The sequence below is a fragment of the Pleurodeles waltl genome, chromosome 4_1, assembly GCF_031143425.1.
Source record: "Pleurodeles waltl isolate 20211129_DDA chromosome 4_1, aPleWal1.hap1.20221129, whole genome shotgun sequence".
NCBI lineage: Eukaryota > Metazoa > Chordata > Amphibia > Caudata > Salamandridae > Pleurodeles > Pleurodeles waltl.
Genome location: NC_090442.1, coordinates 784,518,738 through 784,543,715, shown reverse-complemented (window position 1 = coordinate 784,543,715; position 24,978 = coordinate 784,518,738). Strand labels below are relative to the sequence as shown.

Below are 24,978 nucleotides of genomic sequence, written 5' to 3'. Positions count from 1 at the left end.
GTTTCTATTATTATCGGCAATGTGTAAATAGTTTATTTATTGTTTTTCTAAAAGAAGGGAAATGGGTGGTGTGTTCAATGCGCGCTCTCTCGGCGTGTCAATATAAGGGTCTAGAACCGAGGGGTCGGTGGAAAGGAACAGCTTACGGTTGATGAGGAGTAGCTGTGAAGGGAAGCTCCTGTAGTATTTCTTGTATCTAATAAAACAATGAAGTTACCTCCTGGGATTCACCTTTTTAGTGCGCCTAGCAACTTTTTTACATCTTAACGTGACACCTACTGGTCGGTGCTATTTTCTCTAAGCCAAGTTATCGCTGCATGGAGCTACAACTCTGTGGGAGCGCTCTGGTTATTTACTATTTATTTTTCTAGTGCTTATTTTTTTTATTTTGTTTTTTGGTTTCCAAGTTTAGTCAGTTGCAAACAAATGGTAAAAGTAAGGCTTGGCTTAGCTTAGTTTACCAGTGTAAACTACCAACAGGACCACAACAAAGCTCTGATTGGCTTCGCGTTAGTCATGTTGCCTCGAACTACTTTCTGGTTGGCTTTACAGGACGCTTCCGGAAACAGATGTCAGCAAAACACTTTGTGCGACTCACTCATTGGTTAATGCGAATAGACGGATTTGTGCTGGAGTTCTGTCATTTCATTGGTCTATGGTCAGTACTGCCATTGTTTGCTGAAGACTGATTGGTTTTCCCAGAAAAGGGGGTGGGCCAGTGTAGGAGCCCGGAAGAGCGCCTAGTTTCCTGTGCTGATGTGGCCGAGAGGCGGGGCTTCTCTCAGTGAAGAGGTGAGAATTTTTCGTCTTAACAGGTGAGGTGCATGACTCGTATTGGAGTTGATATACCACCCGTCGCGCACCAGTACCTGGTGAAAGCTATGCATGATTTGCCTTCACCGTGCTGACTAGGGTCATTCTGAGTTCCCCGTAAAATCCTCTAGCCCCATTAGCCAACCTTCACGATGCACCTTACCGATGTACCACCCGTGCGGGTGTTTGGGGGGTGGTACCCGAGCGGCTCCATGTCACCACTTTCCCATTCCTGAACTTTACATACGATTGCCCTCCTATGTGTGCGCTCATTTAAACTGAAAGACTACAACTCCCATAATGCATTGATCTTTAAAAACTAAGTCGAGGAACGGAAAGACGGTTTCCCTATATCCCTCCCCCAGAAATGATTAACGCTAATCCCCTGTAGTCTTTAGAAGCCCATTTTATGGGACTCCTAGAATACAGTCCTTGAGGCCCCCAGTGTCTAATCCCCGAAACCCATAGCTCTCACGATCTGAACCACATATAACCCGTGCCGTATAACTGTAGAGACCAACTTCTGGGAGTCTTACAAAACCCCAAACTGAGACTTTTTATCCAATCCAAAGACTACAGTACACCTAATACGTATGCAAACTGTCCTTGTTCAAGAAGGGCACCAATTTGTAGGCTAAAATGTGTGCTTTTAACTTTATTTATTTTTTACCTAACATAGCCCAAATAACCAATTGATTTGCTATTACAGCCCCACCTGCCACCGTTTGCTTCACACACTGACAGATAGTGGGCGTGCTTATCACAAAAATGCGCATGTGATTTGATACAACCTTCGGGTCTAAACGAACACTAATAACATTCGCCTATAACGCAGTCAGATTGACATATTCACCAAACATGAGAACATACTTGTGCATACTACTTAAAGTACACCTTCATAAGACAAATCAGACTCCAGTCTGTGATGGCGACCTCCCAATTATTTGTAAAGACACCCCGTTACCGAAGTCGCTGCAGTGTCATACCAGTAGCAGATTTTGCATAACACAACACAACCTCAATCGTTACTGTAGGCAAATATCCATTCTCTTGGTATCTTGTAAAATGTTTACATCTATGCCCACTGAAGTCCACCCTTATTTGCCACAGAACGCATCTTCCCAAGTTTTATAACCTATAATGCACGAAACGAAGTTCTTACACCCACTGATGTCCTTTGGAAACTACGCCTGAGCCAGTAGTAGTTTTTGTCCCGTCAGATGTGCCTGGAACATATTTCCCTCATCCCATAAGCTTACGTCAGTCAGTCAATAGGATAGACGCTATTTTGTTTGCTCCATAATTTTAACAAGTGAAGTCATATCAAAGCAAGCACATAGGATATATAAAGTGGTAGATACACGACCATCTTGTTCTTAGTCTTTTTAGCTTTTTTTCTGTGAAAACGCTTTTTGTTTCTTTGTGACTGGTCATTTGGGAGTGACACCAAGAGACCAGATTTGCTCCCCTCATTGTTGTCTTTGTATTTTCACAACCATGATACACATTTTTGCTTCTTCAGTTTTTCTGGCAGTGTTCAATTTACGTGCTGAAGTGTGGAAATAAAAGGCAAAAATGCTTTGCATGAGCAGCAGAGTAGGAATCAAATGTATTTGAATTCTGTCCTTAGTCACAGTGGGCACATTATTGTCTTTGGGTTTCTTGTTTGATATTTGTCCGACAGTGTCTGGTTTCAGTTCATAGTCACCCAGTCTGTAGTTGGTGGATGTGTTGTGTAGTTTGTGTTTTGAACCTCAGTCAGCTACTCTACAAGTTTAAAGATTTGTGCAACATTTCCATCGTGGTGACTCTTAATGTGTTTACTGAGTTATGTCTTCTAACAGTGTGTCTAGTGGCTTTTTTTTAAATGTATAGGATATTGCTCCTGTTTGTTGTTTCTCTTAGTGTGATTTCAGCAGGTGGTTGCGCTGGGTGTACCATCACCTTGACAGACAGTTCGAGGAAATCAGTGGTCGGTTTGTTTATTTGGTCATACAGTGGAGGACAAGTTATTCTTCTTAACTTGGTCAACACGTGCACACTGAGTAGCAGTGAACTTTAACCAGTTCTGCGTCCAAGGTTTGAGTACTTTCTTTGGGCATGTATTGCTTGCTCACAGAGCTAGAGGTGTAGAGTTCTATTTAGTGTGTCGTGTTCTACATGCTGCTTGTGGAAAGATGATGCGGTCAAAGACTTACCGTTATATTTTCTTGTGAATTACCATCATATGTCTTAGCTTTAAAAATATGTATAATTACTGGGTCCTTTACCAGTAGAAATGACACCTAGACTTTCATTAATAAAATATTAAATTATAAATTCAGTCATAAATAACACACAGTGCAGATATAGAACAAAAATCCATCAATTTCTCAGAAATGGGAGCATCTCAATTAAAAAAATGCACAAATCAGACTTTGCTCAGTTTAATAACACTCAATTAAATTCCACGTCCGAAGGACCCTTAGGTTTCCAAACTGTTCCTATTTTTTTTTCTACACGCCATCCCCTACAACCCGCTTGATGTTAACATGTCCTGAATACACTGACCCACTTTCAGTTTTTTCATTTTCAGCCAATTTGAAGCACTACTATCTTACCAATCATCAAATCCAAGAGAAATCGGGCTCTGTCGGTATTGTTCAATGTCAGTTAGTAACAAATTCAAGATCTCATCATTGTCGTCTTCTCTAATTTCAATCCCTTGTACCATGTTGCATTTAGAAAAGATATCCTCCCAAAATTGACTTATCACTATACAGTCATGCAGAGAGTGGTAGGACCATGTTCTCTCTGTCCCACGTTTGCAGCATCTGTCATCATCAACTTGGATAATTTGGAAGGCCACCAATATAATCATAGAGGCTCATCAGTGTAGATGATTAAATGTAAAATAAACATGCTAACTAAACTGAAACTTTGAGTGCTAATTAAATGGAAAATACGAGTGTAAGGAAATGTGAAGAGATAAGCACAAGCGAAAGAGAAGAAAGAATCGGAGAGCAGCTGCAGTGGTGAATGAAAGGAAATAATGCAACTAGAAGAGAGGGCAAAGGGTGTGGGAATGAAGAAGAAAATAGGAGGAAAAACATGAGGAAAGCAGAGAAAGAAAATATTTTTGCTTTGCTTTTCAATGTTATTTTCAAGGTTTGATTAAGTCAACTGCACAAGCACAACAAGGACAGCAGCAGCACAAGCTTCCTTTATTTGTATAGGGGTTCACGTATGCCAGGTGGCCCGAGCAGACCTGTGAAACATTCTAGACATAATTGAGGGACATGTTTGTTTTGCTTTGCTAACACTTGGGGCTTTCTTGAGGTACTCTGTTGGCAATTTTGGAACTCTGTCAATGAGTAACATTTGTTAGACCTAGATAATTACTTTTTTCACAGAGATTTCTGCGTATCTAGTTGGAAATGTAAATCCATAGATCGATTGTCCACTAAGACTCTGACAAACGCTTTGTTCTTCCTGTGCTTCGTATGACAAATTTAATGGTAAAAGGAAAGCAAGGGGAGTGAAAAGCAGAGATGTAGTCTAGTGGCTATCTGCATCAGGAGATGTGCTTGCATTGTGGTGTCTCCATTTGACCTAACTGCGGTATCCTAGGCAGATATTGTGTTACAAATTGCCTTCCATTATTGATCATGCTTAGCAGTGTTATATTTTATTGTGTATGCAAAATACGAATATTGGTTTAGAGCCAATAATCTTTTAGCTACACAGCAGGTATAAAGATGAAAAAGCATGTTCAAGAATCAATATATGGATGGGGCATGGCTGAGCAGGCACCGGATGAGATGGTCTCATAACCTAGCAGCTCTGATTCCATGCCAATGAATCTGCCTACAACCCATCTGCATGAGAGACATCACCTATGGGAAATAGCCTAGTCACGCTTAGTGAAGTGGCTGAATCTGGTGGTTGATTCCAGTACTTCTGGATGAGTAGGACCTGCTGTTGGTGGAGAGCTGGCTTCCTCAAGGGAGCCTGGAGCTGAATGACTGGTCCAGGCTTGGGCAGGCACTGCCCCCAAATTAGTTGGAATCTGTTCCATCCTGGGTTGAGGGGCGTCAAGTGAACAAAGTCTCCCAGGCAACTATACTGGTTGGTGTCTGATTGGGGCGTGGGACAGAATCCCTGCACAACTCGGCACCTATACTAGGTCAGAGCTGTAGCTAGGGAGAGCTGCAAACTGCAGTAGTAGGCACCTATGCGGAGAACCGAGCCTGGTACTAGCGGAGGTGATTGCAGCACCCTCCCTGTTTGGTAGTGTGATGGGTGGCTTGCACAGTGCCTGTTGAGAGCGAGGCTGATCCTCAGGGGCGGGCAGCTGGATGGGAGGAGAGGTGCAGCTGCTGCTGGTTACTGTTGGGATCAAACCATTTATGGAAGTTTTTAGAGCATGGTGAGATAATTTACTTATGTTGAGAGACTGAGTCCTGCATTTAGACCAACAGACTCGCGCACACAACAAACATTAGAAGCTTACAAGATGAAAGCTCGCACTGTGAGTAAATACCAGAGCCTTCCAATTCACACTTGCAGTAATCTACACACGAAGACTGCATTTAAATGTGCATCACAGGCTGGTAATTCAGCCTCAATCATGGAGCACAGAAAATATTTATCCAAACAAAAATGAAACGACTGGCACCGGGAACTTGTTCATGGGTAGGAGAGACATACGAGGAGCAGTGGTGGACACACGCTCCCTGAGCCTCTTGCATAATGCTCATTAAACAACCACTGGGTTTTAAATTGAGCTAAGCACAATGGGAGGGAGACATGAGCAAAAAGAATGTAAGCTATCTTTGACAGCAGGAAGAGACTAAGAACAACCAAACCTGACCAAACTGAGCCGACAGCCTCACAAAACAATGATGCTTCACTCAGTTTTGAGGATAGTGTTAAATAACTACTCCTGGATATAAAGGGCAATAGACAGTACTATTGATGCTATGCCCATCAGACTGTCTCAGATGAAAGAATGTCTGGGCAGATAATCCACTAAAATGGACTGGCTTACACGTCAGGTTATGAGGATGTGCTGCTCTCCCAAAACTCACTCTTCATATCCTGCACTTCCTCACCCCACCATACACTCCCTCCCTCTTCCAGCGTTGCACTACCTTTCACCACTCTGTTGTACCTTCTCCCACAAGCACTACATCTGTCTAACTGGTTCTTCCTTTTCCCATGCCTGGCACTTCCTCTGCCCACCCAGTACTCCCTCTGCCCATGCTGCATGCTCTCTGCCCACGTTACAAGCACTCTGCTCATTTTGCATTGCTCCTTCACACCCTGCTCTACCTCTTGGATCCTTTACCTTTTCTTCCCATATACAATACCTCTTTTCACCCTGTCCTAGGTTGTCCCACCCCTGCCACACATTCACCTTTCCTACAGATGACACACTCTCGCCACACCCTTGTTACCCTATCTCCTGGCATTCTCTACATGTCTATTTGAAGCATGAGATGCAGTGCCAACAGACATCATTTGATCTCAGTAGACCGGAATGGGTGTAGATCTTGAATTTAGTTCCCTCATACAGGGAGTGCAGAATTATTAGGCAAGTTGTATTTTTGAGGATTAATTTTATTATTGAACAACAACCATGTTCTCAATGAACCCAAAAAACTCATTAATATCAAAGCTGAATATTTTTGGAAGTAGTTTTTAGTTTGTTTTTAGTTTTAGCTATGTTAGGGGGATATCTGTGTGTGCAGGTGACTATTACTGTGCATAATTATTAGGCAACTTAACAAAAAACAAATATATACCCATTTCAATGATTTATTATTACCAGTGAAACCAATATAACATCTCAACATTCACAAATATACATTTCTGGCATACAAAAACAAATCAGTGACCAATATAGCCACCTTTCTTTGCAAGGACACTCAAAAGCCTGCCATCCATGGATTCTGTCAGTGTTTTGATCTGTTCACCATCAACATTGCGTGCAGCAGCAACCACAGCCTCCCAGACACTGTTCAGAGAAGTGTACTGTTTTCCCTCCTTGTTAATCTCACATTTGATGATGGACCACAGGTTCTCAATGGGGTTCAGATCAGGTGAACAAGGAGGCCATGTCATTAGATTTCCTTCTTTTATACCCTTTCTTGCCAGCCACGCTGTGGAGTACTTGGACGCGTGTGATGGAGCATTGTCCTGCATGAAAATCATGTTTTTCTTGAAGGATGCAGACTTCTTCCTGTACCACTGCTTGAAGAAGGTGTCTTCCAGGAACTGGCAGTAGGACTGGGAGTTGAGCTTGACTCCATCCTCAACCCGAAAAGGCTCCACAAGCTCATCTTTGATGATACCAGCCCAAACCAGTACTCCACCTCCACCTTGCTGGCGTCTGAGTCGGACAGGAGCTCTCTGCCCTTTACCAATCCAGCCACGGGCCCATCCATCTGGCCCATCAAGACTCACTCTCATTTCATCAGTCCATAAAACCTTAGAAAAATCAGTCTTGAGATATTTCTTGGCCCAGTCTTGACATTTCAGCTTGTGTGTCTTGTTCAGTGGTGGTCGTCTTTCAGCCTTTCTTACCTTGGCCATGTCTCTGAGTATTGCACACCTTGTGCTTTTGGGCACTCCAGTGATGTTGCAGCTCTGAAATATGGCCAAACTGGTGGCAAGTGGCATCGTGGCAGCTGCACGCTTGACTTTTCTCAGTTCATGGGCAGTTATTTTGCGCCTTGGTTTTTCCACACGCTTCTTGCGACCCTGTTGACTATTTTGAATGAAACGCTTGATTGTTCGATGATCACGCTTCAGAAGCTTTGCAATTTTAAGAGTGCTGCATGCCTCTGCAAGATATCTCACTATTTTTGACTTTTCTGAGCCTGTCAAGTCCTTCTTTTGACCCATTTTGCCAAAGGAAAGGAAGTTGCCTAATAATTATGCACACCTGATATAGGGTGTTGATGTCATTAGACCACACCCCTTCTCATTACAGAGATGCACATCACCTAATATGCTTAATTGGTAGTAGGCTTTCGAGCCTATACAGCTTGGAGTAAGACAACATGCATAAAGAGGATGATGTGGTCAAAATACTCATTTGCCTAATAATTCTGCACTCCCTGTATAGAGGGCCTAACCCATGTATGCCTTCAAATACATGAGAGATTTGAAAATAATTATCTTATGTACAGGGAACCAATGAAGATGGTCAAGGGCCAAGGTGGAAGAGGCATAAGTGAGTTTGACCTAAAACCAATTTGGCAGCTATATTTTGAATCCTCTGCAGCCTTTTAAGTGGAGGCCTAAGAACAGGGATTTACAATAGACAATCTAAGGAAAATAGCCTGAATAACCATTTGATGTGTCGATTTAGGCAGTAGTGGTAGTATTGAAAAAGAATCCCAATTTATTTTTACCCGTATTGTCGGACTTGATGACATGGCCCAGGAGGAAGGCCAAAAATCTGCTGCTGGTGGATTAGGTTCAGTGGAAGGATCTAACCAGAGTATTTCAGTCTTATCTGAGGTAACCTTTAGGGAATTTTCCTTAGGCCAAAAGGTTACTGCTCCCATACATTGTTAAAAGGATTTACAAGTGTTTGGGCCCAACAGATCTATGGCAATGATCAATTGTGTGTTGCCTGCGTTGTTCGTGCAACTGATACCAAAAGATCAGAGCAGTTACACCAGCTGTCTAAAATAGATATTAAAAATATATGACTGAGTGTTCACCCTTAAGGTACACCTTGATTTATAACCCTAAAGTCAAATATAGGGGCAGTTAGACAGCTTATGCTCTTTCTTCCAAATAAGACTGGAACCACTGTACTGCCTTCCAGCCGATCCCAATTGCCTCCATTCTTGTGATCAGAATACCACGTGACACCTTTTCGAATGCAGTGAACAAATCTAACATCATCAGGGCCACTGGAGTCACTCTGTCCGCTGATAGGTGCAAATTGTCCAATACTGCCAATAATGTGACCTCTGTGCTTTGAGTTGACCGATAGCCTGATTGAACTGGATCCAAATTCTAATTTTAGTCTAGAAAGGGGAGAGTATCTGATTTATATATTTTCTCCAACATATATATACTGGATAAGGCAGAAGGGAGATTGACCTAAAATTAGACAGAACCACAGGATCAGCATTTGGCTTTTTAGCAATGGAACTAATAATGATTTTTTCCATTACACTGGACCTCATCCTTTTACAAAGGGTCCACTACAAATCTCTAGCAAAGGAGGCATAAGTACATCCATACCTTACATAAGTACGGCCCTACCTTACTTCCATTGATCTGGATGAAGAAGGTAAAGGAATGAACCTGAAATAATTTACATAACCATTCTAGTGAATAAGGTAAGGCATTAAAATTGTTCCAGCCTTCGTGATCTTGTAGGAATTTTATCTGTCTCCAGTAATGTTATCTCAGTCACTTTACTAATGTCTGAGCCAACACTGAGAGGATTTGGTTCCGCTTGAAGTAATTTTAGGGGTCTGTTCTGTTTTTGCTTCAAACTAAGAGGGAATGAGGCTAAAGAATGCAAGGAATGCAGCACTCTTAGTCTGTGTAATTAATCTATTAAGGCACTTCCCAGGGTTCAAAGAAACGTACACAAAAATATTAACATGAACGCTTAACTTGAATGCAGCAACACACGTGCAGCTACTAAAAAAATCACAGCAGTTGAATAATAATAGAAAAAATGCAATATATCCTCAATGAATATGTATGCAGTGTGTGTGTATGTATATATATATATATATATATATATATATATACATATATATATATATATATACACACAAACAGTAAAACTAAATAGTTAAGAATTAAAAGTGCGTCACCATGGGGATCTATTCCAACATCATCCTTGTCTTTGCCAACGTCAAGCTGTAGAACCTTGGACATCTGAGACAGGAGAAATTCTCCCAAATGGGCTTGTTCTGAGCAATGCGTTCACCCTCAGAAATGAGTTCCTTCTGCCTCAGCGCCAATCTTCTCCACCTTATATACTTTAAACAAACTTAAGAGGAAGGTTCTGGTAACCCCTCCTCCCTTCGAGTAAGTTGTGAAATTCAAGCACTGGCTGTACTGGGTCAGTGTTGAAAAACACGCAAAGGATTGGCCAGATCCCATGGTGTATTTCCAAGACAGAGCCGTACCATTCTCTGCTATAGACATTCTCATCCTTGTACACTCTTATCAGCTTTGCATCCCCCATGTCATGTTCCCTTCCCTGGTGAGAAAAGCCAAAACACGTTAACAAGCTGTGCATGAAAAAATACCTGCGCCACCGATGTGACAGCATTTGAAGCTAGGCTAAGCACAAAATGGAATCAGTGATCAAGATGGAATCAGTGGTTAAATACAGATAGCATTACAGAGTCTTAAATACTCATATACCTGTGTACAATACTTGCAGACTGTTCAATGTTTTTTCTGGAACCAAAGTCAAAATCTGTTGACCAAAACTTGTGTATTATCAATGGACAGAGGCACATTTAGGAGAGGCAAGAGGGTGCACTATTTCAAAGGTCTTTTTAGAGCAGTTTTTCTCAAACTTTATCTTACTTGAGAAATATTCTTATTTTGCAGATTTAATCAGTTTCTTATAATGTATTAGAGCATGTTTAACTCTCACCTAACATGGGTAGAGTAGTCCATATGCCAGATTCTTTCAATATTTTACACACCAAACTAGCTTCTCAGATTTTAGGAGTATGCCATTGAGCTGAGGGGCAGTGTCTTGTAGGTTTAATCTTTTTGGACGGTATCACTGCATCCAATGCTGATTCAGTCCAATAAATGTACTTCGTGTAATCTGTTTGTGTGTTAACCTCAGTTAGCTGGCCTTCGCAATAAGACACATCATTCAGTCATCTGTTTTCAGTTCTTACCACAGCCTTTTTTTGTCTTGCACCTGTTTTTTTCTATAAGAAGGAGTTATATTACTACACTGCAGTTTAAAATTAATCGAGCAGTGGTCAAATCAGGCCAGTGATGTAGTTCCAACTTTGTGTATGACATTAGAAATGTCCCACATAAGAACACCGAAAATATGGGAATGTCGCACACAACCAAACTTGGTAGCTATGCAGAAAGCAGAGCTGTGAATGGTGAAGTATTTGATTATAACTTTTTGATGCTATTTCCACACTTCCTTGACCAATGATCAGTGCCACTGAAATTATAAGTCAGGAAAAGGCCAAATTATGTGGCAGGGTTGATCAAGTTATGCGACATGAAAAGGCAAATTATGCAGCATATTTTATAATGGTATTACTTCATTAGTTCATCGTTTTTAAACTCAGTAACACTGTTTGGGCATTGGTTGCACCTAATTAGTGCCAGTTTAACTCCCGAATATAGCAATAAGAAACAGAAAGTGACCAGTCAAGCTTTGCAGAGGGCCTTCCACAATACGGAAACATGTGTTGCTGTATTCTTACTAACTTTTGAACCGTTTGAAATATAATTTTTTTTTTTCTGTAACCATCTGCAGATAGTGCGGCAGATGATGACTTATGTGGCAAATGCATTTTTATAAGTGTACAGGGGTCCCTTACCCGCAAAATGTAATTTGCACATAGAAATAAAATGAGCTTTATGTATAGTGTCAGAGTTAAAATATCAATGAAGAAATCATGAAAAAGATGAAGGAACGGGGGCATACATGTAAGGGAATAAAGTAATGTTTATGACTTCCAGGATATCAGGCTTTGTTGTTTTCCCCGCCTCTAGCCATTGTCTAGCACTAATTTGATCACTTTCATACTCCCCTCACTTTCCCTTTAGTTGTGCACACTAGTCTTCATTTATTATGTATGTCTGTATCACTATGTGGTTATGCTGCTCGAGACCCAATACTATTGTCTCCGTATCAGTTCTTATCGTGATTTCTAATTTTGTAGTTAAAGTATATGCCTTTCCCAGATGGCGCACGCTCATATAGACACTTCCCTTTGTTATGCATTTTTTATCAGTTTTAATGCAATTTGCAATTAGTCATGCATTTCGCGTGCATGTAATACCTGTATTGCCATTATGATATTCAGTGTTTATGTGGCCCGTAACTATGAACTCTTGAATTTTTATGGTGTTGGATACCTATGTGGCCCGTAACTATGACCTCCTTGTTGTGGCTTTACATGTGCCTCCAAAGATGGCAGATGCCCTCACAGACACAGTATTTCTGTGACGCAGGCGTCTTTAGTTTCATTGCTCCCATGCAGACCTGTATTTAACCTCCTGGTTTGCATACTTCTTTGTCCCAGCTTGATCGGAGACTAGTACTCGCCGACTAGGTTCATTTTGTTTCATTGATGAGTGACGGGAATATAAAGCGTTCTACCTATCGCATCAAGAATTTTCAATTCTATTAAGGACCTGGAGGCTTCGGATTATGCTTTCTCTTTCTTTACTGAGAAAATCACAGCAGCCAATCAAAGTTAAATGTACAAAAAACTACATTACCCAACATTCCCAGTAGTCCATAATATGCCCAATCTCATGCTTAATCTCCATATAAATGTCTCTGCTTCCTTAGTCCTTTCTCTTTCTCTGCAATAACTGAACAAGTTAACTTGCATTCGCAGAACTGGAATCTTCCAACTTCAACGAATTTGAAATCACCAAACTGAACCCTGGTGCGCCTTCCATGTCGCTATCATCCTTTCTGGTATTCATGAGCCTTTGTTATCCAATCCTATAATGAAAAATAAATTGTACTACTAATCTGCTATTGACTATATCAGAAAACATTGGGTGGGTATCATAATATTAAATGCTAATTTATCAAATATGAATTATATCAATAATATATCCTAATTATAAGCAATTTAATAATCATCATCTTCCCAAAAAGGGTGGGATAATCCTCACCTTCGTGTCCTTAATAGAATTGAAAATTCTTGACACAATAGCTAAAAACATTTATATTCTATGGCAGGACCGGAGCCTTCGGATTATGCTAGTTCAAAGTTGATCCACTACAACAGAAGCTACATCAACAATAGGCTTATGATAAAAAACCTGAAATGTAGTATCAGAAGACCAATCTGCTGCTGCCATAATGTCTTCTAAGCAAGAACCATCACCAAGCGACTTAGAAGCCATGGCGCCGCGCACAGAATGTGCCCCAAAAGTGGTAACGTCTATACCAGCCTCTCCCAACAACCATCTGACCCATCTGGCCAAAGTGGCTGACGAAACTGGAGATAAAGGCTTTTGTAATGAGATGAGTACTTGTTCTTGAGCCTCCCTGTGGAATTCCTGAGTGTAGTCCTCATAAGTCTTCAAATATTTTACAACACACAATTTTTGATGATGGGGAAAATTCAGGTAAGAAATACATTTAGTAGCATATTTTGTGCATCTGGAAATAGTGAAGGAGACTCCTGTAGGAGTAAATGCTCTACCTGCTAAGTCCAGTGCTCTACCATCAGATACTCGTCTGCATGATATAAGACACGGTAAAACTGTAAGTTTGGCCAACACCTTTTTGCGAGATAGATCTTCATTACACGGCCAATTCCTCAGAAACCTCAGGACAGTGTCTACATCCCATTACGTTGTATATCTCGGTTGAGGAGGATTAACCATCCTGATGCCCTTCAAGAGTTTACAAACCAGGGGGTGTTCACCTACCGGCTTACCCTCAGTGTATGGGTGTACTGCAGAAATAGCAGATCTAAAATTATTGATGGCTCTATAAGCCAAACCATGAGTTGCCAGATCCTACGGGAAATGGATGATTATGCTAATGTGGGCCTTCACGGGATCAATACTCACTGCACCAACCCATCCATCGTTTCCAAGAAACCTTGTATCTCTTGTGGGTGGAAGGAGCCCAATATTGTGATCAGAAGAACATAGCATCGTTTGAAAAGCTCAGCTTTTGCCCACATCTCCAGGCCATGAGAGACAAGAGTCCCTGCATTATCAGAGGATGAGGAAGTTCCCCCGGATCTAGCAGTAGAGATGGAACGGAAGGGAGGAGGGGCGGGGATGCACATAAGAGAGACATTGCCACTGGAAATAATGACTGAGCCTTCCAAAGAGGGGTCACCAGAACAATCTCTGCCAATTGTCTCTTTACCTGAAAGAGTACTCCCTGAATCATTGAGAATGGGTGGGAACGCATAAATGAGATCCTTGGACCAATCCTGGAGAAAAGCATCTAACCCCAGGGCCAGAGGATCCGGTCTCCAGTTGTAAAATCGTGGAAGGTGAGTGTTGAGTCTTGACACAAACAGATTTATCGAACACCTGCCCCACCTTTTTGTCAGGGAGCAAAAAATAGACTGATGAAGTCTCCAGTCGCTGCCCTCCCTCTGAAAACGAGAGTTTGAATCCGCTACCACATTGGAGCAACCTGGAATGTACTCCGCTATCACCGAAATCTGGTGGCGAAGGCAAAAGTGCCAAAAATCTTTGGCAATATCCGCCAGAACGCAAGATCTGGTACCATCCAGGTGATTTATATACCTCACAGCCGAAATGTTGTCCATCCGTAGTAGAATGCAACAACTTGCCTTGTGAGGAGAGAGGGAGCGAATCGCAAAAGCTCCCGCCAGAAGTTCCGAACAATTGATGTGAAGGGAAAGCTCTTCTGGAGACCAACAGCCTCCCGTCCCCACTGCTCCGCATCGGGCTCCCCAGCCCCACTGACTGGCGTCTGACTCTATTATTATCTCCGGAGGGGATGCAAAAATTGCTTTGCCACTCCAGGCATCAATGTGGTCCAGCCACCACCGAATCTCTGTCTTGACCTCGTCCGTCAAAGAAGTCTGTTCTGAAAATCCTAACTGCATCCGAAGATGCAGGATCTTCAACCGTTGAAGTGCCCGGTTGTGCCTAGGGCATGGAAATATCGTTTGGATAGAGGAGGCCAGTAACCCCCACAAGGCAAGCAAGGGTCCTCAATGATATAATCGGAGAGACAAGGGCTCTCTATAACTCTTTCTTGATCAGAGACCATTTCAAACGGGGTAATCTGAGCTGCGCTTTGATGGAGTCTACCCGAAAACCTAAGAATTCTATGTGTTGCAAAGGAATTGTGATAGGTTTTCTGATAAACTCAGGGAATTCAAACTCCTGAAGAAGTTGAATGGTCCAAGCCATCCTGAAGAAGTTGAATGGTCCAAGCCAGATGCTCTAGCACCAATTCCTTGGTTTGGGACATAATTAGAATGTCATCTAAGTAAATAATGAGGCGCACGCCTTGTCCCAGAAGGAATTGTACTAGCGGTCGCAGTAGTTTGGTGAAGCACCATGGGGCCGAGTACAGACCAAACGGAAGGACTGAAAGCTCAAACTATAGATTTCGCCAGCAAAAGTGGAAGAAGCGAAGATGCGGTGCGAAAATAGGCACTGTTAGGTACGCGTCCTTGAGATCTAACCGGACAAGCCAATCTCCTTCCTGTAAGAGATCTCTTAACAGATGTATGCCCTCCATTTTGAAATGGTGGTATACTATGTAAGAATTGAAAACCTTTAAGTTTAGGACTAGACGGTAACCCCCTCCTTTTTTTTTCTGAACTAAAAAGATCATGCTGACAAAATCTATAGGGTGATGAGTTGTTTGTACTATCGCTTGTTTGCGCAGCAGAGACATGATTTTGTCTTCCATGAAAGAACTTTCTGTTTGGGAAAAAATGTAGAAAAGGGGGAATAGTTTGTTGCCTGGGAGGGGAGTAGAACTCCAGTCTGTACCCCTGAACAGTTTGCAGAACCCAAGAGTCTTGAGAGATTTGTTCCCAAGCCTGTAAAAGCCATCTCAACCACCCCCCGCACAACCTCTGAAAAGGGAATTATTCTCACCTGCTATTGCAATGTCATAGTTAGACTCTTGCTCTAGGCAAGACTGCTGGTTTAAGGATGACAGTACTTATGTTTGTAGGCGACTATGCCGGTCCTACAACAAATCGCAACTGTAATCCCAACCCTCCCGGCTCACAAGCAGCATCTCACCAGAAACCCAAACAGTTTGTGGCAGCCTTTAAGCATGCACTCGAGTGTGACATCTCAGGGAGTGTCGTGGTTAAACGGAGAATACCCCTTTCTCACATTAACAACATGTCTCCATCAAACACAGGCAATGAAGAAGATGCAGTAAAGTTTCAATAGGTTTTATTTATCAAAACTGCATTCTGGGATAAGTTGCATGAGCTGCAATGATTATGATAATGAACAGTGCAAGAAATAGAATAGTAAAGACGAGTCATTAATACAAAGACCCCCACCATCTTGCAATAACATGAAAAGACATGAGTTGTGGCATATGTCCTAATACGTTAAGGTAATTTACCTAATCTCTAACCTAGAAGAGAGCTAGGCTTGTTAGACATAATCTGCCAATGTCATGTCCGGGAGAAGAGCTCCCAACCCTCGTTACCTTGGAATGAGGTCTCTAGCTCAGACTCCGTAGGGACACGAATACTGGATCAGCGTCAATGCGTCGTGCAGCATCGATAGCAGTCATGGCGTCTGGTCGGAATCCCTCTGACTATCTGTTTAAGTGAGGAATATATCAACAGATCTACTTGGACCCCTGACGTAGGTTTGTTCCCAAACAATAGAAAAAGGCATGCTTGGGACGGTAATTAGTATAAGCAATTCCCTCTAAAGCATGAAGAGGGAAAGTACCTAAAGTGAACACCTACAATTTGTTTCTTTGTCGCTTGATATTGACGCCCTAGAGCGGTTGCACTGATAACGCAAACTAAGACATAGGCCTAACTAAAAATAAGACAGCCATCTTAAAAGATTAAATTAAATAAATGCGCTAAAACAGAGCAAGCTAAGTAGGGTAAAGGTCACTGGGTGACAGGGGCATGAGACTGCAAGCCAAGGGCTAAGTTAACTCCTGTATCCCATTTAAACAAAATTGGATTCGCTACAGCCATGTCGGAGCTGTTGAATCCACCTCTGCCACTACTCCTGTAGGTGCGACCCCTGCGTCTCCTGTTCAGAGAAGGATAGAATCCTAGAGTGGTTTGGTATGAATCCTGACCTCTTTGGGGATAGTTTGCAGAGGCCTGATAGAAACCTCGTCATGGTGCTTGGCCTCGATAGCATCTGGCCCTGTGAAAAAGGCCACCGCTGAACATCTTTTTCTTTGAGGCCTGAGCTTTGTCAAGGGCAGGAAAGGTGGAAACATATTTCCCTAAATCTTTGACGAACGGTTGCCAAACAAAAGACCATTGGCTAGGGAACCAGGCTCCGATGGGGCCATTCCTACCAGTTTGGGATCGATCCTCCTTAGAAAAGATTTGCGGCGTTCCGTGGACCTGGCTCAATTAGCATACTTAAGGAGGCAAATTGCTCTTTGCGCCCATTCCAACACTGCTTCAGGGTCTAGCGGCATGTTGGCCTCCTTCGCTTGAACTGCCAATTCTCAAATTTTTGTTAGTGGACCTGATATGTCTAATAATTCGTCCTGGCAACCTCTCCAGGCTCGATCTAGGCCCTTCTTCAGGTCTTTGTTTGCGCTTCTTAAGGAAGATTGCCATGCTAAGGTCCAATTCTGGGGTATCTGTCACCTTACCTAGGAGAGAAGGACGGGGGCATTCAGAGCGCAGAGTGTTGGGCACGTCCTTGTCAAAACCTTTCCAAATTTACACTTGCACATAGTGTGCCACCTCCATTGAGGGTACCCATTCCGAGGATCTAGGGTGAATAATATTTTCGGGATCGAAAAATAAATTCTTCTGCACAACCGTCTCCTTTGCGGTATAATGGGTCTTGCGATTTCGCTTAGTCGGTTGTGAGGGTTTCTCCAGTGTCCCTTCTGAATCAGAGGATTGGGAAGGAGAGGAATAGGACGCTTGTGTGCGGGTGCCGAAGGGCTAGAAAGTACTTCCTGAGAATCCGAGGAGCCCCCATGCACGTATTCGTGATCTTTTGGGACTGACGTGGCCAGTTGCGCTAAGATTTCCGCTGAGAAAGCATTTCCCATTGGGACTCTATGAGCAAAGCCCATGTCAGAAGGTTGAAAATCTTGCAACCGTGTCTCAGAAGGGGACCTCCCCATCAGTTCTCTTTGGCCAAACCTCATCAGGGGTTTAGTGAAAGGTTTTAAAGCTTTTATTAGAGTCTGGCTAACAGAGTCACAAGGTGACCCAGGGCCTGTACTAGTCTCTCCTCCATTTGGTTCTCATAAGGAATCTCAGAATCATCCTGATAATATACGTCTTCTTCGGCATAGTACGGCATTTTCTTTTACACAAGAGGAGATGGAGGAGTTCAAAGTGGGGGAAACAGCCCTTGCAGGTTAAGTAAGGAGAAACTCCTAATCACTAAAGAGAGCTAAACACTCAACAACGACCCAAATCAGAGTGGAAGGAGCACCTGCACATAAATTTCCCCTAAGGAAAAGCCCTGAAACATTTTTGCGCCCCTCCGGGTGTTCAGGGGATAATTAGCACTGAGCAAATACAATACACTGCACAAGAGATGAAACTCTGAAAGAAACTGACCTCGGAGGTCGTCTAGCACAACTGCAGGTATAGAAACAGAAAGAGGACTAGCCTCTCATTCCAGTGCTCGTCTGGCTTCAACGAGAGGCCAGCCACACACTCTGGAAACACCAGCGTCCCGTGGGATCGCACTGGTATGCTATTAACAAAAGTACACACTTGCAAACGCTGTTTCAGAGCACGTGAGGCGTGTAGAGAGTGATCATTCTGGAGGAACAGAGTCCTTAGCGAAGCGCCGTTCAGACCCCGCTTCCGCTCCACAGTCGAACATGTAAATCAATAAGTGCAATAAAATCACTGCAAATGAGGCATGACATTGAGAAAAATGCTGGGTACTTATCTCTGGCTGCGAGCAGCAAAGAAAGAGGAAGGACTAAGGAGGCAGAGACATTTAGATGGAGAGCAGGCCTGTGATTGGGCACCTTATGGACTACTGGGGATGTTGGGTTATGTAGTTTTTTTGTACATTTAACTTTGATTGGCTGCTGTGATTTTTCCTCAGTAAACAAAGAGAAAGCATAATCCAAGGACCCCGGTCCTGCCATTGAATTTACTCTCCCCTTGCTGTAGTGCTCGGACTTCTCTGGTTTGACCTTCATCAGCAATTTTTTTTTTATTATTTCACCCTCGCAAATTATTTTCCCCGGCTCTAGAACGCTGTCTAGCATTAACAGCAGCAGGGTATATTTTAGAGCACTAGTTTGCATGCTGTACTTATTGATCTCCTTACCATGTCTCTTAGGATAATTTTTTCTCTTTTGGCTATAGGCACATTTTTACAAATCACATGCCACAGGACTTTTCCTTTTAATTGATGTATGTTCCTACTTTGTGGTTAAGATTCTTTGTAAGTGGTCAGTTATTCTTTTGTTTTCAGTGTGGGTCGTTAATCACTTTATGATACCACATCACCCTCACTATCCTTAAGGTTTTGTTTGTGCAGCACGAGTGCTGTTTCACTGTTTGACTAGTTACTTACTGTGACATCACTTTTCCTTGAATTTTTTGGCAACTAAATGTTAACATTTTTTTTATATATAAATAATTTTACCTGTTCTATTTTGTGCCCCCTCTTTTCCTGTTCCTGTCTTCTTCCTTTCAGATAACGTATGGTTAAGGTTGATGTAAACCCAGTTGTTAATCTCTGTCACAATCTCCTGAGTTCTGATGATGATCACATACATTTGGGTATAGGGACCCAAATGTTGTCGACAGTCGTACCTTAACTCATTTCACTACGTGTAATTGGTTCTTTATATGAATATTGGTACTAATTGGATTTGACACAAATCACGGTATTATATTCTCACATGTTCATACCTGAGTCTTACTACTGATTGTTATAATATGCCTTGCTCAATATTTATCAACTACTATGTGTAATTGCAAAATTGTATACATATAAATATTGAACCTGAGGCAAATTACTGTGTTTGCTTTTTACTACATGATATATGCTGGAAGTCTTATACTTTACTTTATTCCCTCACATGTATGCCCCCGTTCCTTCTACTTTTTCATGATTTCTTTATTAATAAATATGTTTTTACTTCAACACTACACTTAGAGCTCATTGTATTTCTATGTGCAAGTTGCAAATTACATTTTACGGATAAGGCACCCCTGTTCCTTATAATATACTTAGACCCTAGGTCCCTTTGTATCCTAGGGTTCCCCTTGTTGTATGACTTCTGTGGTAAATGCAGCACATCTATAAATACACAAATATTGCCATGGCTGGACAATCTCATCATTTCAGTGGCCCTGCCTATAACATGCATTCCTCTGGAATTGTTTTTTTTTTTTCTAGTTAAGGTTGGTAGCTGAGTTTTTCTTGCTGTTTTATAAATGCTCAATACTACTTATTTGCTGTGTACTTCCCCAAACCCAGTGCCTGGCTATGGCCTATCATATTTGAGGTAGGCCAAAGGCAGACATTTTTATTACGCAACCCTATTCTATCACATTTACCGGATATATGATTTTGCATATTTCTTGCAATGTAACTATTTTGGGTTTATGATTTTTCATATCACTTTTTTCTCTTGTGGTAGATTGGTTTGCGTTGACAAAAGCTTGTGGCAGCTGAGCAACTGATGTGTGCTGTGGCTGCAAGACTTTTTCAGCTTGAGCTATTCTACTTTATAGTGCGACCTCTGTATGCCTGTGCTCACTGGGCCTGTAAATGTATGATTGAGCCTTGAGGCTTTATTTAGAGCCTCCAGACCGCCTTCGTCCAGTTGGCAAGCCCTTTTCCTGGCATGCTCCGACTTATTTTCAGGCTTGGTTCTTCAGTCATCTGAACTAAATTATGAGGTGAAAGCTATACCAGGGGTCGGGGTCTCAACTTAGTCCTACCTCGACCAGGCAGGTGTACTGTTGGCACTTAAGGGCCCAGCTTCCTCCTACCTTGCATAGGAAACTCTCTATCAAGCCAGTGGCAAATATAAGTCCCTCTGACCTGATTATGCCTGTCACTTATACCTACCTCGGTGGCACCATCACAGAGTGCTAGTGCAACAGGGGAGTGAAGTACCACACCAATTGTCCACCATGCACGTGAGACCACCGAAGAGACAGATGTGGACAATGAGGCAGAAAACCTGACACCCAGGCCACAGATGGTTGTTTTGTTCAACCTGGCTATGTGTGTCTTACATTTGTGAGTGCTGTAACGGTCACAACGTATCTGCCAAAGTAGTGAGTTGCAATGTGGTCCCGTCTCCGTCTGCGCTCGAGTGCGATGCTACCATCCCCAGGCTGTCGTTGAGGTGGCTCTTGATACTCATCCTCCGAATCTATGTCAGCTAGGGTGAGATGTAGCCCACGTCTGGTTATTGTGTTGTGTAGGATGGCACATGTCTCCACAATCTTGCATGCAGTCTCTGGGGCATACTGGAGTGCACCTCCACATTTGGTCAGGCATCGAAAACGTGACTTTACCGTGCCAAAGGTCCTCTCAGTAACGGTTCTAGTTCTCCGATGTCCAGTGTTGTAGCACCTTTCATTCTGATTGGCAGGTGTTAGATATGGGGTGAGTATCCATGGCCTCAGAGCATATGCACTGTCATCTGTGGAACAAAACAGCAGATATGAGCATGGCTTCACATGGTTATGCAGTGACATGTATTTATGACATCGGTGTGTACTACACAGTACCTAATAAATATTCTTCACCAAACTCCCCACGTTCTAGGTGTTGGGGTATCCCACTGTGCCTGAATATGTAAGCATCATGTGTGCTCCTTTGAAATTTTGCCACTATATCAGTTAGGACATTATGGGCATCACATACCACCTGGATGTTGTGTGAGTGAGTACATTTCCTATTGCGGAACACATATTACAGATTTGCAGGTGGGCAAATGGATATGTGTCCCGACCACACACCCTATGACATGGGGAAAGTTTGCAATTCTGTAGAAGTCCAATTGGTGTTGTGTATTTCCTCCTCATTCCTGGGTAGGTATATGTATCTGGACATGTGTGTGAGTATGGCATCTAAGAACCGTCTAAAAATCGTGACATGGTACTTTGGGACACCCCACCAGCACCTGCAGTCACCCCCTGGTAGCTACCCGAGGCCTAGAGGTGCAGTGAGCGGAGCACTTGCACATATGTGGGGATGGAGCAGCTGCGCAAGGTCTGGCGTTCTAGCTAAGTTTCAGCAGTTCAATAATCTCTAAGACAACTGTGCTGCTCAGTCTGTATTTGTCATATATTTCCTCCTCAGTTTGTTCAAATATGGTCTGCCTGGTTCTGTATATCCTCTCCTGTCTCCGCCTCCTCCTCCTCTGCTGGGCAGCCTGGACTTGCCTCCTCCATGCAATCACGTGGAGTGCAGCAATTTTGAGAAACCCAGATGCCTTCTGGGTCTGCTTTTATACTTTGGTTCTGGCTACCACCTGTTTGGAATCAATGCTAATTTGGGTGTGCAAAACGGGCTTTTTGTGACTATTTGCAATTTGCGACTGCCTTGTACATGCGGTTTGCGACCTTCAAATTGCAATTTCTTAATTGCGAGTCGCAATCACGAGTTGCACATATTTGCAATTCAGTAATTGGTTGCATCACCATTTGGGACTCCGAAATGGCATTGGAATATACCATTTCACTTTTTGCACAGTCACAAATAGCGTTGCGACCAATTTGCGAGTCGCAAAACGTACGTACATGTAGCCCTAAAATTCCCACTCTATAGTTATTAGACAGTAAATCCCTCTTCTTTGGTTTATAGCAGACAGCAAATTCCCTCTCCTAAAGGTTCTTAGATAATGTGTGCTTAAGTTGCATGGCAAGTGTTAAATGCTCCTTCTTTAGATTCGTATGAGTGTATGAAGCCTTCTTCCTATATTTCTTAAGAGCTGATAAAATCCCGTTCTGGTTCTTGGTACATCTCCATCCCCTGAACTATTTGAAGATTGTAAATACCCCCCCATGGTTTGCTGTATGCCCCAAACCCCCTCTGATTGGTTCTAAGTAAAGGACTAATTGGATTCATGTCTTGTTATAAACACTTATTTACTCATTTATTGAGTTGTTCCCTGGATCTGCTAAATGTCAGAAATGATGTCCGTTCTGCTATGGCTACCATAGTTGCTCAAAGTATGCCAGGAAATGCCACTTTTATGCAATGGTCTAATGTGAATTTATTCATTTAAACACACCACTTGTACCCTCACTTTATCCCCCACCTCTCAGCCCACCTCCTAGCTGTCAGTACTTTTGTTGAAGAGTGGGCATCAGTGTTAATGATGACCGCTTTTAGACAAATTATGTTTCTTTATCAAAGACATACGAGTACCAAGAAAAATCTATGAAGTGCTTTAGGGTTCTGCCAGTGTGAGACGTGAGCATGCACTGCGAATGTGTACTTGAGGGCATATTGTCAAGAATAGACCTTTTCAAATGCTTTACCGTAACTATTTGCTTCGAAACTGGAGGCCACAGGCATTGTATGAAAAGAGGGGGTATTTCAGTGCATTGTATGGTGCACAGTGGATTGGGTGTGAGCAGCTCTGTGTCATAGGGTGTGGTTCACTGCTCTGTTGGTGATGTAGTGTACCACAAGCTAGAGTTCACTGACTTACTTTTGTATTACTGCTTTATCTCCTTAGGTGTGCCCATAAAGTTGACGTCTTGTCCTGAATTTTGACCTTTTGTTCTGAATTTTTAGCATGCATTGTCAGCTTGGATAATTTGGAATGCAAGGAATGATCCTGTCCCTAGTCACTGCTTTTAGTCAGTCATTTCTCATCACTTCACGACGCACTCAACTTCTAATCTCTTTCCTTCCTAAAAGTGAAACTAGGTATCTCACCAGAAAATGCTTTGTAACATATTGGGACTCCTGTCTAGCAAACTAGACCCACTCAACAGCTTTAACACAGCATCCTTTTTGTTTGCTACCTCTTTTTGTATCATCCTAAATTCAAGAGCATTCTTGAGGCTCAAATTCTTCCATATTTTACAAGCATACAGTCCATACATGCATTCTTGGCATATATATGCAAATATATATGCTTTACCAAACTCTAACACCTCAGTACAAAAAAAACTGTACTAATCCAAGTCTTCTTTGACCCCAAGATCAGTCTGGACTCCCATTCTGGACCTCATTCTCTGAAGAACATATAGTTAGTATACTCTCAAGGATATTATTTTCCCCCGAACATGGAATAATGTTAGGGTATATTTGTTCGTGTTATTGACTATTGCTATGCCATCACATGTGTAACTAGTGAACCTCATCAAAAGGAGAGGAAAGATTTAGTAGCAGGAGTTCAGCAAATCCATTTGGGTCAGTGTTAGTTTTGATGTTAGTCTGTCTAGCAATGAGGTTGTCTTCACACTATGAAAAGTCACAGGCCTGGAAGGCATAATTTGTCAAGATCTCAGAAACCATTCCAAATTCTAGATAGTTTCATCAAGCCTACCTCAGATAACCCATCCTCATACTCATTGGTATTGTCTGAGAAATGTTGGGAATCACAGCTGGATTTCTGTTCTATGTCTCCTTATCTCGTTTAGGTATGCCATATCTGTGGTTGCCCTTGCCTAGAACGGTGGCAACACTGTATGTTTGTTCCTTTCTCCCTTCTTCTGCAGCATGTCTATCTCTTTTCCTTTGTGCATGCTAACTTTCTTTTCGCTCTCCTGTCCCATCCCTGCTCAGTCTCCTTTCCATTATACCATGTTTGACATCTCTCTTGCATAAGGCCATGCTCTCTCCTTCTAAGAACCCCATTACACTCTGCTGTCTCCCCTCCCTAGAACACATCTACCCTCTGCTGTGTACACACTCTGTCATTCACTTCCGCATGTTGCTTTCCTTTGTGTTTTCTTTGACCTTTGCTTTCGCTTGTTGGGTTGTATGTGTAAACAATCCGTTTGTTACAGTTTACTTACCTCACACCTGAGCTGTAAGCAGGAAGTGGAGTGGCTTTGAGCAGTTTACCTGTTCGGTTATGGAGAGGAGCGACTCTGAACATTCGGTTATGGAGAGAGACCCTTTCCGTTTGGGAAGTGCAGTAAAACAGAGGCCATGAGCAGACCAATTCAGAGATGAAGCTCAGTATTGGACAAACTAAGGCAATATGAGCTGTTTAGTAATAGAGAGTCTTTGCACAGATAAGATGTTCAGCGAGAATAGATTCGTTGTGTATTTCCCTGGTAATGATTTAGTGTCTCTGAATAT

At 42.4% G+C, this 24,978-nt stretch overlaps 1 protein-coding gene across 5 annotated transcripts in view; it reads left to right on the top strand.

The window, feature by feature from the left end:
* The first annotated feature begins 733 nt into the window (after positions 1–733).
* The window catches only part of LOC138288169 (golgin subfamily B member 1-like), a 379,608-nt gene continuing 355,363 nt past the window's right edge, over positions 734–24,978 (top strand). For 2 of the 5 annotated variants that reach the window (XM_069229484.1, XM_069229482.1), the window contains exon 1: positions 734–792. The gene's annotated coding sequence lies outside the window, so the exon portion shown is untranslated. Of the gene's footprint in view, positions 816–24,978 lie in introns of all 5 variants that reach the window. The other 3 variants (XM_069229485.1, XM_069229481.1, XM_069229483.1) reach the window with 2 other exon arrangements.